The sequence below is a fragment of the Narcine bancroftii genome, chromosome 14 (assembly GCF_036971445.1).
Source record: "Narcine bancroftii isolate sNarBan1 chromosome 14, sNarBan1.hap1, whole genome shotgun sequence".
Taxonomy (NCBI): domain Eukaryota; kingdom Metazoa; phylum Chordata; class Chondrichthyes; order Torpediniformes; family Narcinidae; genus Narcine; species Narcine bancroftii.
In genome coordinates this window covers 54,823,964-54,836,581 of record NC_091482.1, presented here as the reverse complement: position 1 = coordinate 54,836,581, position 12,618 = coordinate 54,823,964, and the positions used below count along the sequence as shown (strand labels likewise).

The window sequence follows — 12,618 nt, the reverse complement described above, 5'->3', positions numbered from 1 at the left end:
CTGGATTGGCAGCTAATTATATTTTACAACTGCTGAAGCAAAAACAAAAGTGTCCATTATTGTTAAACCCATATAATGGTATCACAATCCTCAGGCCTTAATAAAATCAAGTTGCAACATATTAATACTTAAGCTCCAGAACGTATCATTTCTGAAAGAGTATCGCAACTTAAAGGCAGATGTAAAACCGTCATTTACATCTGATGAAGCTTCTAATTAACTGAACTATTTACAGCACTGTGGTCTTCTGCAACCAGTTTCTCCATTATCTTGACAGTCAACAAACTAGTTTCATTACAGCAGAGCAGATCTTACGCCTCAGGCAAAGCTGTTTGCTACCACAAATTGTCTTAGTATAAAAGCCAATGCCATAATCTGCAACTCTCAGCATTATCAACACACAGCATTTATCACACCATACCTGAAATGTATTGCTTGGGTTTTCTGATTGTTTTCATGATACATTTCACGGCCCACCTCACTGACAAAAGGCAAAGGAGGAAAAACCCAACACCCAACCCCAACCAACCAATTTTCCCCTGCAACCGCTGCAATCGTGTCTGCCTGTCCCGCATCGGACTTGTCAGCCACAAACGAGCCTGCAGCTGACGTGGACTTTTTACCCCCTCCATAAATCTTCGTCCGCGAAGCCAAGCCAAAGATATTGTAGTAAGCACAGTCTCTCACACTCAGAGACAGAAGTTCAACACTCCGACCATACCATCTGGCTACATCACTTGAAGGAGGTTAAAATTCCCAGATGTACAGCAAACACCTTTGTAAAGCTACTTTCACATAGCCAAATGATTTAGTTGTATTTCATGGAAATATGCTTTTAACTTTCATTGGTCTTAAACAAAGAAAAGTCTGGAGATGATGGGGTCGACTGCAATGCACTAGTGTGCGGGAGAAACTCAACAGATCACACAGCAGCTATCAGAACCAAAGTTTCGGGGTTGAACGTATGGGCGAAAACAGGTAGGTGCCTGAATTTAAAAAAGAAGTGGGGGGGAACGGGTGGGAGGAGAGAAGCAGAGGGGCGAAGGGGCAGGAGAAGCACAGGTTAATTGGTAAGAGGTCAAGCGGATACAGATGGGAGGGGAGAAGACAGAAATGCTGAGGTGAGAGGGTAGCTCTGATAGGAGAGGGGAGGGAAGGGCGTGGGTAGCCGGTGGAAAGGAGACAGAGGGATAGGGAAAAAGAGAGGCAGAGGAGTGGCTTGTTGAAAATTGAAGTCGTCGATGATAATGCCAACTGGGTAGAGATTGCCCAGATGGAATGGAAGGTCTAGTGAAAGTTAGGTTGGTGCTCTTTCTGAGCATTTGTAAATGGGTGGCAATGGTTACCCAATGCTGTTACAGCACCAACAACTGGGGTTTGAACCCGCCACTGTCTGTAAGGAGTTTGAATGTTCTCCCCATGTCTGCATGGGTTTCGCCCAGATGCTCTAATTTCCTCCCATCATTCAAAACTTATTGGGAGCTGAAGGTCATTTGGGTGTAATTGGGCAGCCTGTGGGCCTGGTACCATGCTGTAGGTCTAAAGTTTTAAAAATAATGTTGAGCTTCAGAAATGCTTTTTTTCTTTAAAAAATGCCCAGTGCGTATAAAAGCCTCTATCCTTGATATGTCGTGGAGTAAGGTGAGGGAATACTTTAATAATATTGTTAAAATGCTATAAAATTATTTGCATTTTTTACACTCCACTACGTGCATTTTTTTGTGAAGGATTTTCATCTGCAAAGTATTTTCATCCCAGCTTTTCAATGCTCAGTGAAGAAAGTTTCCACAAGTCAGAAGGCACTTTGTCACGGGTTGGGAGTGTCTCATCATCAAATGCTATTTTTGAGCATGCTTTCATCTATGAATCATAGCCTTGTATGAACGTCTCAGACTCTTGAAACTTTCCTTAAAACATCTGCAAGGGCTATATCCGTATATGCTGATTAATATGACACCAGCAATTTTTTTCTCTCCCTCTCTCTCTCTCTCTCTCTCTGCAGAATGACACCAAGGGAATTATTCCCTTGGAGCCTGTGAGGGAGAGAGAGAGAGACAGAGAGAGACAGAGAGAGAGAGAGAGAGAGAGAGAAAGAGGAGGTGGCAAACAAAGGTGCGATTTCGCTGATGGGGAGGTTTGTACTGTATGTACTTCTTGTTGGACAGATGTACCATGCTGGTGTTGCAACAAGGTTGGAGGAAAAAATGCTTGATGCTTGACAAATGTTATTTTCTTTCTTGCTCATGCTCATGTTTATTTCTCACTTCAACCAAAGGAGCTTTAGAACGGAATAAAACTCGTCTTTGATATTGAGAGGTACCGATCATTAACCTGGGAACCACTACAGTCGAGCCTCATGGATCACAATTTGAGGAATTGGATTGAATAGGAGGGAAAATTATTCTGATCTTACTCCCAAGTTTCTGAGCAAACATTTCAGCCTTACTTCGGCGATATTGGAATCGAACCTTCGTCCTGATCCAAGCACCTTCAATAAATGAGCACGTTTGCAGTAGCAGGTAAAACAACTTAACCTGGACTCTTTATTATGCAGTTTCTCAGCACTGCCATTGCTGGATATCGAGATTCCTGCATTTCAGATGGTGGCTGATATTTCAAAGCAACATTAAGTGAAAGATGAAAGGTTGGAGCCCTTGTAACTGGCTCTTTTGTTTAAGTTCTTTGTGTCAGTTCAAAATAGTTTCAGATGCACCTTGGCGTAATAAGTTTGCGATCTGATTCTGAACAAGCAGGCACTTTTCTGAGACGATTTATTGCGGTATAATAGCATCTCATGATTCCATTTCAGGGCCTGCTGTTGTTCAGAGTTGTTAATCATTGCAGCCTTGGCATCAAATCTATATGACTACTTTCCTTGAGTACCTGGCAATTGGTTCCTTTATTTTCACCAATATTAATGCTAAGCTGGAACTTCTCTTTCTTGACGATATTAAATAAATTGGAAATATTTGTCTACTGCTTGCATTCTGCGCACGATTCCCTCTGCTCATAAACCCACCCCTTCTTTAAATCTTGGCATAAAGCTGTTCAAAATTATCACCGTGATCTTCTTGATTCCATTAGCAAGGCACGAAAGTCTGTAGACACTGTGATTAAAGGAATAAACCAATGCTGGAGAAACTCAGCTGGACATTCAGTCTACTTATATAGCAAAGATAAAGATACATACCTTGATGAAGGGCCAACATTGGTTATGTGTCTTAATTGCTATATAAAGTACATGTTTAACCTGCTGAGTTTCTCCAGCTTTGTGTTCTTACTCCCAGAGTCCGTTCGTGATTTAAAAAAATACTTGGATCGCGTTGTTTGTGACTGTTGGAGTTCAACAAGAGCAGACTACATTTCTGAGCAAAGTGAATATACTGCACATCTTCCACCTTACCCCATGTCTCTTCACGAGAAGGTGAACAAAATTGACCACCAACTCTGTAGTCTCATTGATGATTTATTTTATATTTAGTAGCAACAGTTTGTATCTTGGATGATCAGGAAAGATGTTACAAGAGGAAGGATCTATACCAGGGATAGATCTCCTTGTTCAATAAAAAAAAACATGGATTAGTCTTTTTCAAAAGTTGTGTTGAGTAATTCAAATAATTTTATATTACTTTCTTTTTTAAGGAATCCACGATTCTTCACAATGAATGGCAACTTTGAATTTCCATCGCAGATGGTAGAATACATGCTGTGATTCAGCATTCTATTTCAACATTAATTTCTTGCACAACATCTTGGCTTGGGAAAGCAATCGGTGCTTTTGGTGATCCATTGATAGAAGAGTGACGTTGGTGTCTTGAGAAATCTCGTGACTCAATGCAGCACAGGCCAGGAAAAAATAATCAGTGCCATTTTATGAATAGTTTCATTGTCATTTAGTTCCCTGTCATTTACATCACTGAGCTCACTGCATTTGAAACGACAAAATCAGAAGTTATTTCAAAAGTAATATAACTGAAGGCACCTTAAAATTACAATTTTTGGTTTTATTCAGTTATAATGCATAGAAATAAAATGATTCTTGTGAAAATATATATTGAACTCCCTCAGATATTCATTTATGATCATTTTAATGGCAGTAATTTATCTTGCATTTTGATTAGTTTTTGAAATTCTGGTATCTGATGTATTTCAATGTACAGTCAATGGAAGACATCTTTTTTTCTAAGACGTTCATTCATTCTTTAGTGCAGGGAATGTCTGTGACTGACAAATTTTATGCAATTTAAAAAAAAAATGCTTGGAACTCTTGGCTTCTGCCGAACTTGGCCTCGGATGGGTCTTTTGTTGGCATCTATCAGGATGAAATCTGTTCCATTTCAAGTAACGACTTCCAGCATTAACCTGTTAAAATCATTAACCAACTTGCTCGGGTGCAAAGTGAAGGTCTTGTGCTGTCAGCAACACCTCCAAAGCAGGCCCCCACCCTTTTTGTATCTGTGGCCTGTGCTCATTTTAGCAATTTGTGATAAAACTGAGAACGAATGACCAGTATTTGTACAGTGCTTTTGACAGCTTCAGAGTGCCCCAGTGAAGAACCAGTTACACTGTTGAATGTAACTAAATGACAAAGCAGGCATTTGGGCTGATAACGCCTCAAACCGTGCATCTTGGCGCCTCACAGTTTGGCGGGCAGCAGCCTCCTTTGAAGAAGACCGCAGAGCCCACCTCACTGACAAAAGGCAAAGGAGGAAAAACCCAACACCCAACCCCAACCAACCAATTTTCCCCTGCAACCGCTGCAATCGTGTCTGCCTGTCCCGCATCGGACTGGTCAGCCACAAACGAGCCTGCAGCTGACGTGGACTTTTTACCCCCTCCATAAATCTTCGTCCGCGAAGCCAAGCCAAAGAGAGAATCTGTTTTAGCAGTACTGGTCAAGGATCAATATTGACCTTAATTGTGTAGATTACACCCTTCCTTTTATTGAAAAAACAGACTCCATCCAATGTTTTACTTCCATTTGAAATGTCAGTGACTGAATTGAATGTTTAAAAGGCAAATCACTCACCTGGAATTGTTCAGCTAAATTCTGCCCTCAGTTGTGGCATCCAACTTTCTGACTCAGATCTAGGAGTGTTTCCTCTGACGTGGTAATGTCAACCTTAACATATTGCCTGCTACTATTAGACAGATTTTGCAGCCAATGGTTAAAATCTGTCACTGATGTTCAGAGTAGAAATTGATGGACCCATCTTCATTATTTCATGCAAATAATTTAACCAAAGTGACTAATTTTTGAGTAAAACTACATCCATTTGAAAACTAAATTCAGCACTCTTGTGTGCTACAGATGCCTCGGGTTAGACATAGGCCCAATGATATCACTATCCACAAATTGTCAACTTCCGCCCTTACCAAAATAAATTTGACAAAGTTGCAATCCACAAACTTTATTGAGTAACCACAACGAAAAAATCCAAGAGACATGAATGAAAGAGCTTCCATCCCTACATCGATGTATTGATTAAAACATCTGCTGCGTTCCTCTGTTCATATTCTACTTGTCAAAATATTTTCCTCATTATTTATCCTTGATTGAAAAGATGGTGATAAGAGGGAACCATGACTGATGAGACAGGTCAGGCAACTAGTCAAGAGGAAGAAGGAAGCATATATTAGGTATAGGAAACAGGAAGGGCTCATGAGAAGTATATGGTAGCCAGGAAGGAGCTTAAGAAAGGACGTAGGAGAGCTTGAAGGCCTTGCTGTGTAGAATTCAGGAGAACCCCAAGGCATTCCATGTGTATGTAAAGTACAGATGAGAATGGAAATGAGACCACTAAAGGAGGCAACATGTGCCTGGAGGCAGAGGTGGTTTTGAAGGTCCAAAATGAATACTCTGCATCAGTATTCACAAGAGAAAAGGACCTTGATCATAGTGAGGTCAAAATTGAACAGGCCTATGTGCTGGACAATGTGGAGATTAAGGAAGAGGAAGTGTTGGATCTTCTAAAAACATCAAAATTGAAAAGTTCGCAGGGTCAGACACGATGTACTACAGGTTGCTGTGGGAAGTGAGAGAAGAGATAGCTAGGGCATTAGCTATGACCTGTGAATCATCTTTGGCCACAGGAGATTTGCCAAAGGATTGGAAAATGGGAAATGTAGTCCCCTTGTTTAACAGTTATAGACTATTGAGTCTTGAGTCAGTGGTGTGTAAACTAATGGAAAGGATTCTTAAGGATAGGACCTATGAGGATTTGGAGAAGTAGAGTTTACTCAAGGATAGTCAGCATGGTTTTGTGAAGGGGTCGTGCCTTACGAGTCTAATTAAGATTTTGAGGAGGTAACAAAAGAAATTGATGAGGGTAGAGCAGTAGATGTGGTCTACATGGATTTTAGCAAAGCATTTGACAAGGTCTCTCTTGAAAGACTCATCCACGGGATCAGTAGAACCTTGGCTGTGTGGATAAAAAAAAATTAGCTTGTAGGAAGAAAGCAGAGAGTAGTAAAGGAAGGAAAGTATTTTTCCTGGAGGTCATCGACTAGTGGAGTGCCACAAGGATCCTTTCAGGGTCAGCTGCTCTTTGTCATTTTTATAAATGACCTAGATGAGGAGGTGGAAGGATAGATCAATAAGTTTGCAGATGGCACGAAGGTTGTCGAAGGATGCAAAAGGATATAGACAGCATGCAGAGTTGGGCAGAAAAGTGGCAGATGAATTTCAATCCAGATCGTGTATTTTTGAAGGACAAACCAGGAGGCTGAGTACAAGGTTAATGTTCAGTTTCTCAGGAGTGTGGATGAACAGAGGGACCTTGGGTTAAAATCCATACATCCCTCAAGGTCACCGTACAGATTGATAGTATAGTTAAGATGACTTATGGGATGCTGGGATTCATTAAAGGGGATTGAATGCAGGAGTAGTTAGGTTATTTGTAACTCTACAAATCTCTGATCACCTCATTATGGAAGGATGTGGAAGCTATGTAGAGGGTGTAGAGGAGATTTACTAGGATATTTCCTGGATTGGGAAACAAGTCTTATGAGGTAAGGTTAGCAGAGCTGGGACTTTTCTCTTTGGAACTTGGATGCTTGCTGTCCACCCTATCTATACCTCTCATTATCTTGTAGACCTCTATCAAGTCTGCTCTCATCCTTCTGTTACCCAGGGCAGGATCAGCAAACACCAGACGACTTATGTACAAAGTTAAGGGAGGGAAGTTTAGCGGAGGCATCCGGGGTAAGTTTTATTTCTACATAGAGAGTTGTGGGTGCCTGCCTTGCTGAGAATGGTGGTGGAGGCTGAAACATTGGGGGCATTTAAGAGACTCTTAGACACACGGATAAAAGAAAAAAAATAGAGGGTTATTGGGTAGGGAGGGTTTTGTAGATTTTTTTTAGGAAGGAAAACATCGGTCAGCACAACATCGAGGGCGGAAGAGCCTGTACTGCGCTATATTATTCTATATTCTTTTGGTCATTGTTTGCAGGCTCCAAGCAACAACCATCTTCAGTTGCAACAGAGCTTCATTGATCAACTCACAACAAACTTGCTGTGGAATGGTATCAAATTGCACCAGAAGTTCATATGGGGATGACCAGATGCACTGATAATCACGACGCCCTCCCTCACTCGTGTCTTTCCTCACCTACATGCTCTAATATCCAACAAGTCTATGATTGCCATGAAGATGGATCATTTAACAATACATTTACAGGAGTGAACCTTTGTAGTTCCCTTCATAAAAGAATTAGATCCCAGTTTTGTGCGACTTTACGGATACAAACTGCATGTCACACCGTCTCAAGCATCTTTTGGCTAATTTTACAATTTGTCATGGGGGGAATAAAGGGGCATTGGTGCCATGCATAACAGCAGATTCATGCACCAAAAAAAAAGTTGGAGATCAGAGTCAGTTCCCCAAATGTTTTTTTCATGGGGCTTTGCACGGTAATTAAGGTGCATGACACAGGTTCCATCAAGTTCTGGAACCTATGTGAATAGAACAAGCAATAGTATATCCCCTCAACTAATCACATTGAAAACTCTTCACTGAGGCATGCAAAGGTTAAACCAGAAAATGCAAGTTGAAATATTCAAGGGAATAAATCTAGATGAACAAGATAGAAAAATAATGTGGAAAAAGAGATGTTTCATTTAAATAATTAAACCTGAAAAAATGAGATTCCATACTTTGAAACTAACACTGGAGAGTAGTAATTAAGAAATGAAGCTAATAAAAGCTTATTCACCCTTGAATGGCAACACATTAATTCCGATTGTTTAGAGAGTATCTAGCTGCGTTTTAAATTTAAAATTAGACACACAGCATAGTATCAGGCCCTTTTTTCCCCCATAAGCCTGTACTGCCCAATTACACCAATTAACCCAAGCACCTGCACGCTTTGAAGGGTGGGAGGAAAGCGGTCACCTAGAAGAAGCCAACGCAGACATGGGAAGAATGTACAAACTCCTGACTGACACACCAGATTCGAAGCCAGGTCTCTGGTGTTGTTGCAGTGTTGTGCTAACCGTGCCACCTTAGAAAGATTCCTTTTCACTTTTCAAATAGGAACTATCTGTGTGAAGTTTCAGTATTTTGAAGTTTCAGAGACCATCTTATCTTGGACAGTAACTTTGATTACTTCATTTAACTGTGTATAGCAAATGAAAATTGCTGCCCAGTTTATTCCCTAAAAGTGATGAACAGTCCCTACCCTGGATTCTTTCATACGATCTGGGCAGAGCTGTCATGACATTCAGATTGAGATTCTTCTGTCACATTCCATGGCCAACACTAAATATGGCCACCTAATCCTAGGTCCTTCAGCACAAGATGATAGCAATGCTGTGCTGTCTTTCACGATCAATAAATCTTAAAAATTCACATACAAAATTTATGGTAACATTCCAATTTTTAAAAAATATATTCTATATTTTTAAAGATCCAAATGTGTCATTTAGCTGCTGCATGGATCTCTGAGGTTTTGGCTTGCAAATAATTTTGTTTGTTTTTCATTTGGAATTGAATAATGAAACCTTCAATTTTTTTGTAAGCCGTTTTAAACATTAAAGTTATTTGATAGCTGAGTCATGACAGAACAATAGATTCTAGGTCTTTGCTCTGAAGTTTACATCCATGTGTTGATTGATGCCACATCTGGGTCCCTCCTAGATTGTGAGATATGTTTACATTATCTGAATTGACTGAGAAAAAGAAATCACATTATATCACCAAATGCACTTGCATTAGAAATCTAGACATGGAAATTCCCTGTAGTGGTCACCCAAAACTAAGGGAATTGGCTGCAAACAAGGGCATCAAAAAAAAATGAGAGCACAATTTGAGTGGAAAATGACACAACTAGTGACCCAGGTTCAGTCCTCACCTTCGATGCTGTCTGTGTGGAATTTGTACTTTCTCCCTACAACCACAATAGTTTCTTCTGCATGCTCCAGAAGCCTTCCATATATATATTTAAAATTTAGACATACAGCATAGTAACAGGCCCAAGAGCCTGTGCCAACCAATTACCCACAATTGACCTACATTTATGAAGCATATCCCACAATGGTAAATGGTTGGTCAATCAACCACTGTAAGAAATGGAGATGAGTGGTAGATTCTGGGGAGAGTTGAAGGGAATGTGGGAGAGGGATGCTTGATGGTTAGAACATACTTGGGGATTGTGTCCATGCTCTACCAGTTTTTGTGGCTGAAATGAAGGGAAGGCTTGCGTCCAATGATCAGATGCTATTGACATTTTTGGCCACTTTAAAACGTGACCCGCTCTGAGCAACAAAATCTCACTGAGCAATTAATTATTTGGCATGTGAATGTAATGTTGTCTTGTTGTTTCTGACATTTGAATGTATGCAAGACATTATTGACACCTGCAATGAGAAGAAATCACCTGAAATATCCATATTTTATCTGCGCTGTACATTTTTTCTCTACCACACTGTGAAGGAACATATGCAAGCTCCCTTGGTGCTCTGTGGTTTGCAAGGGATTAATTAAGATGGTATGTGAGTGGGGGGAAAATAGTTGAGAACCACTGCTTTAGTGACTATGGGGAATTTGATCTAATTCCAAACAAGCAAGATGAATATTACTGTAGATTTCAGTCGATTCTTTGCATCACACAAAGTATATCTAGTTAGTATTGGATATTCCCAGATAAATAGTACAATTTCAACCAAGCTATATAGATTTTAAGATGTGGAGTTTGTGAAATGTGTTACTAAAGCAAGTTATTAATGAAGTATTGAACTAATTTTAAAACTGTCCCTTTTGGCTTTAATAAACTTGTGGCACCATTACCTACATGGTTGTTGAAAAAGAAAGCAATCTGAGGTAGACTGATGGAACTAGTAAAACTGGGCCTTGTTTACTTTTTTTGTGAAGTGGTTTTGACAGTACACCATGAAACGTGAAACAGGGACTAATGTACTGAAAGCCCATGAGAAGCTCCTCAAACCGAGCTAATGTCTCAAGCAGCAATATGCACAGTATTTGTCATTTATCCACAGTGCAGCCCAGGGTTCATCCTTTGCAACACTATTTCAATTTGCACAATTGTTATAGCACATCTTAAGAAGGCAAATGATGTCAGGTAGGGGTTTAACTCTTGAAGATATTTTTTTAAAGTTACAAACTATTTTCAGATGTATTTCAAGGATTTGCTTAATGAATGCCTCTTGAATAATCTGTCAACAGCTTTGTTAATTACTTCTTATCACTGTATAGTTGAACACTATTCAAATTCAGTTTGTATTCTGTGAGGTTTTAGCTAAGAGAAACCACATAAATGGTGGGAATCAGTATAATACTGTAGGTTCTTATTATCCAGATAAACTGCTCCAGGGCTCATCTGGTCCCAGTTGGAATTTGTTATATTTTCCATTCAGGATTCAGCCATGTAAACAAAAATAGCCAACAGAAGTCCTTTTGTTGGGCACTGAGCCCATGGGAATATTGAGAAGGCCTTGGTGTGACCAATATGTTCACTGCCCACACATCATCATGGAATCAGCCATTGACTTTGATTGATGCTCAAACAAGTCAATGATGGACAAGTGACACAAAGTTGCTCACAAAAACATAGTTCTGTATCAAGAAGTTAATTTTATCTGTATTTATCATCCATATATTTTAACAAGTGAGCATGAATGAATGAATGACTTATGTAAGAATCCAATTCAAACAATACCACATCTTGAGCAGTACAAGGCCTTATTCACAGAAGAAAACAGGAGTACAAGTAGGCCAATTGGGCCCTTAAATCTGCACCACCAGTCAATATATTCATAGCTTGTCTGCTCAAGGCCTCAATTCTTATCTATGCCTGTTTCCCATAGCCCCACAACTGAAAACATTATCTGCCTTGCCTTTAAACACCCTCAATTGTCTACAACTTTCTTGGTAAAGAATTCCAGTTTCGCAACCCTCTGCCAGAAGGTGACATGTAAGCTGATTCGATGAAAGGTAATGGGTCTGGAACATCACATCCCTTTGGATTTCAGTGACCCTGTGTGATCATATTTTATTTCATTTTACCCTGTGTGACATGCTGAGAATTTTCAGGATTCTCTAACTTTATTATGTTTTGATACGGTGTCCAATTTTGATGTGGAAAATCAAGGGTTTAGTTGAAAGGCATTTGATCAATACACAATTTAGAATAAATGATCAGCGGGTGGGGTGAAATAAAAATTTACTCTTCGACTTCTATCTTACTCAATAGAAAAGAGTAAATTTAAGAAAGAACATGAACACTTTGTTCAGAAAAACAGCCTTGTTTTAGTAAGTTTAATGCAAGTTCAAATCTTCATTCACAGAAATATTATACAAGTTGAGAGTTAACGTTCCACAAATTGAATTTTCCTTTCACAGATTTGACTAAAAAATTGCTGAAACAGACTTAATTGCATCAAAAACAGCAAATAGGAAGCGTACAAGAGGGAGAGAGATCAGCTTATTGAATGGTGTAAACGACAACAACCTTGCACTCAACATCAGCAAAGCCAAGCAGATGATTGTGGAAGTCAGGAGAACATGACCCAGTCCTCATCAATGGCTCAGTAGTGGAGAGGGTCAAATTCTTGGGCGTCAACATCTCTGAGGATTTTTCCTGGATCCTCCACTATGATGCAATCACAAAGGTGGCTTGTCATTGGCTATACTTTGTGGGGTGTGAGGAGGTTTGGTATGTCATCAAAGACTGTCATAAACTTCTACAGGTGTGCCATGGAGGGCATTCTAGCTGGTTGCTTCACTGGCTGGTATGGAGACGCCAACTCTTAGACAAAATTAAACTCCAGAGGATTGTTAACTTGGCCTGCAATATCACAGACACCAGACTTCACTCCATTGAGGATATCTACATGAGGCGGCGTCTTAAGAAAGAAGCATCTCTTCTCAAAGTCCCCACCACCCAGGCCATGCCCTCTTCACTCTGCTACCATTGGGGAAAAGGTACAGGAGCCTAAAGACGAACACTCAGCGGCACAAGAACAGTTTGTTCTCCACTACCATCAGATTCCTGAATAATCAATGGACCAAAGACACTGCCTTACTTTTCATGCACAATATTATTATTTTATTTTTTATAGTAATGTCATAAGTTAGTTATAATATGAATGTTTGCACT

At 39.9% G+C, this 12,618-nt stretch overlaps 1 long non-coding RNA gene across 1 annotated transcript; it reads left to right on the top strand.

Annotated features, from left to right (window-relative positions):
- Positions 1-2,004: 2,004 nt before the first annotated feature.
- On the top strand, positions 2,005-3,976 carry LOC138749572 (uncharacterized). The gene is made up of 3 exons (XR_011348755.1): positions 2,005-2,134; positions 2,276-2,519; positions 3,643-3,976. It is a non-coding gene; the product is annotated as an uncharacterized lncRNA (long non-coding RNA).
- Positions 3,977-12,618: the final 8,642 nt, after the last annotated feature.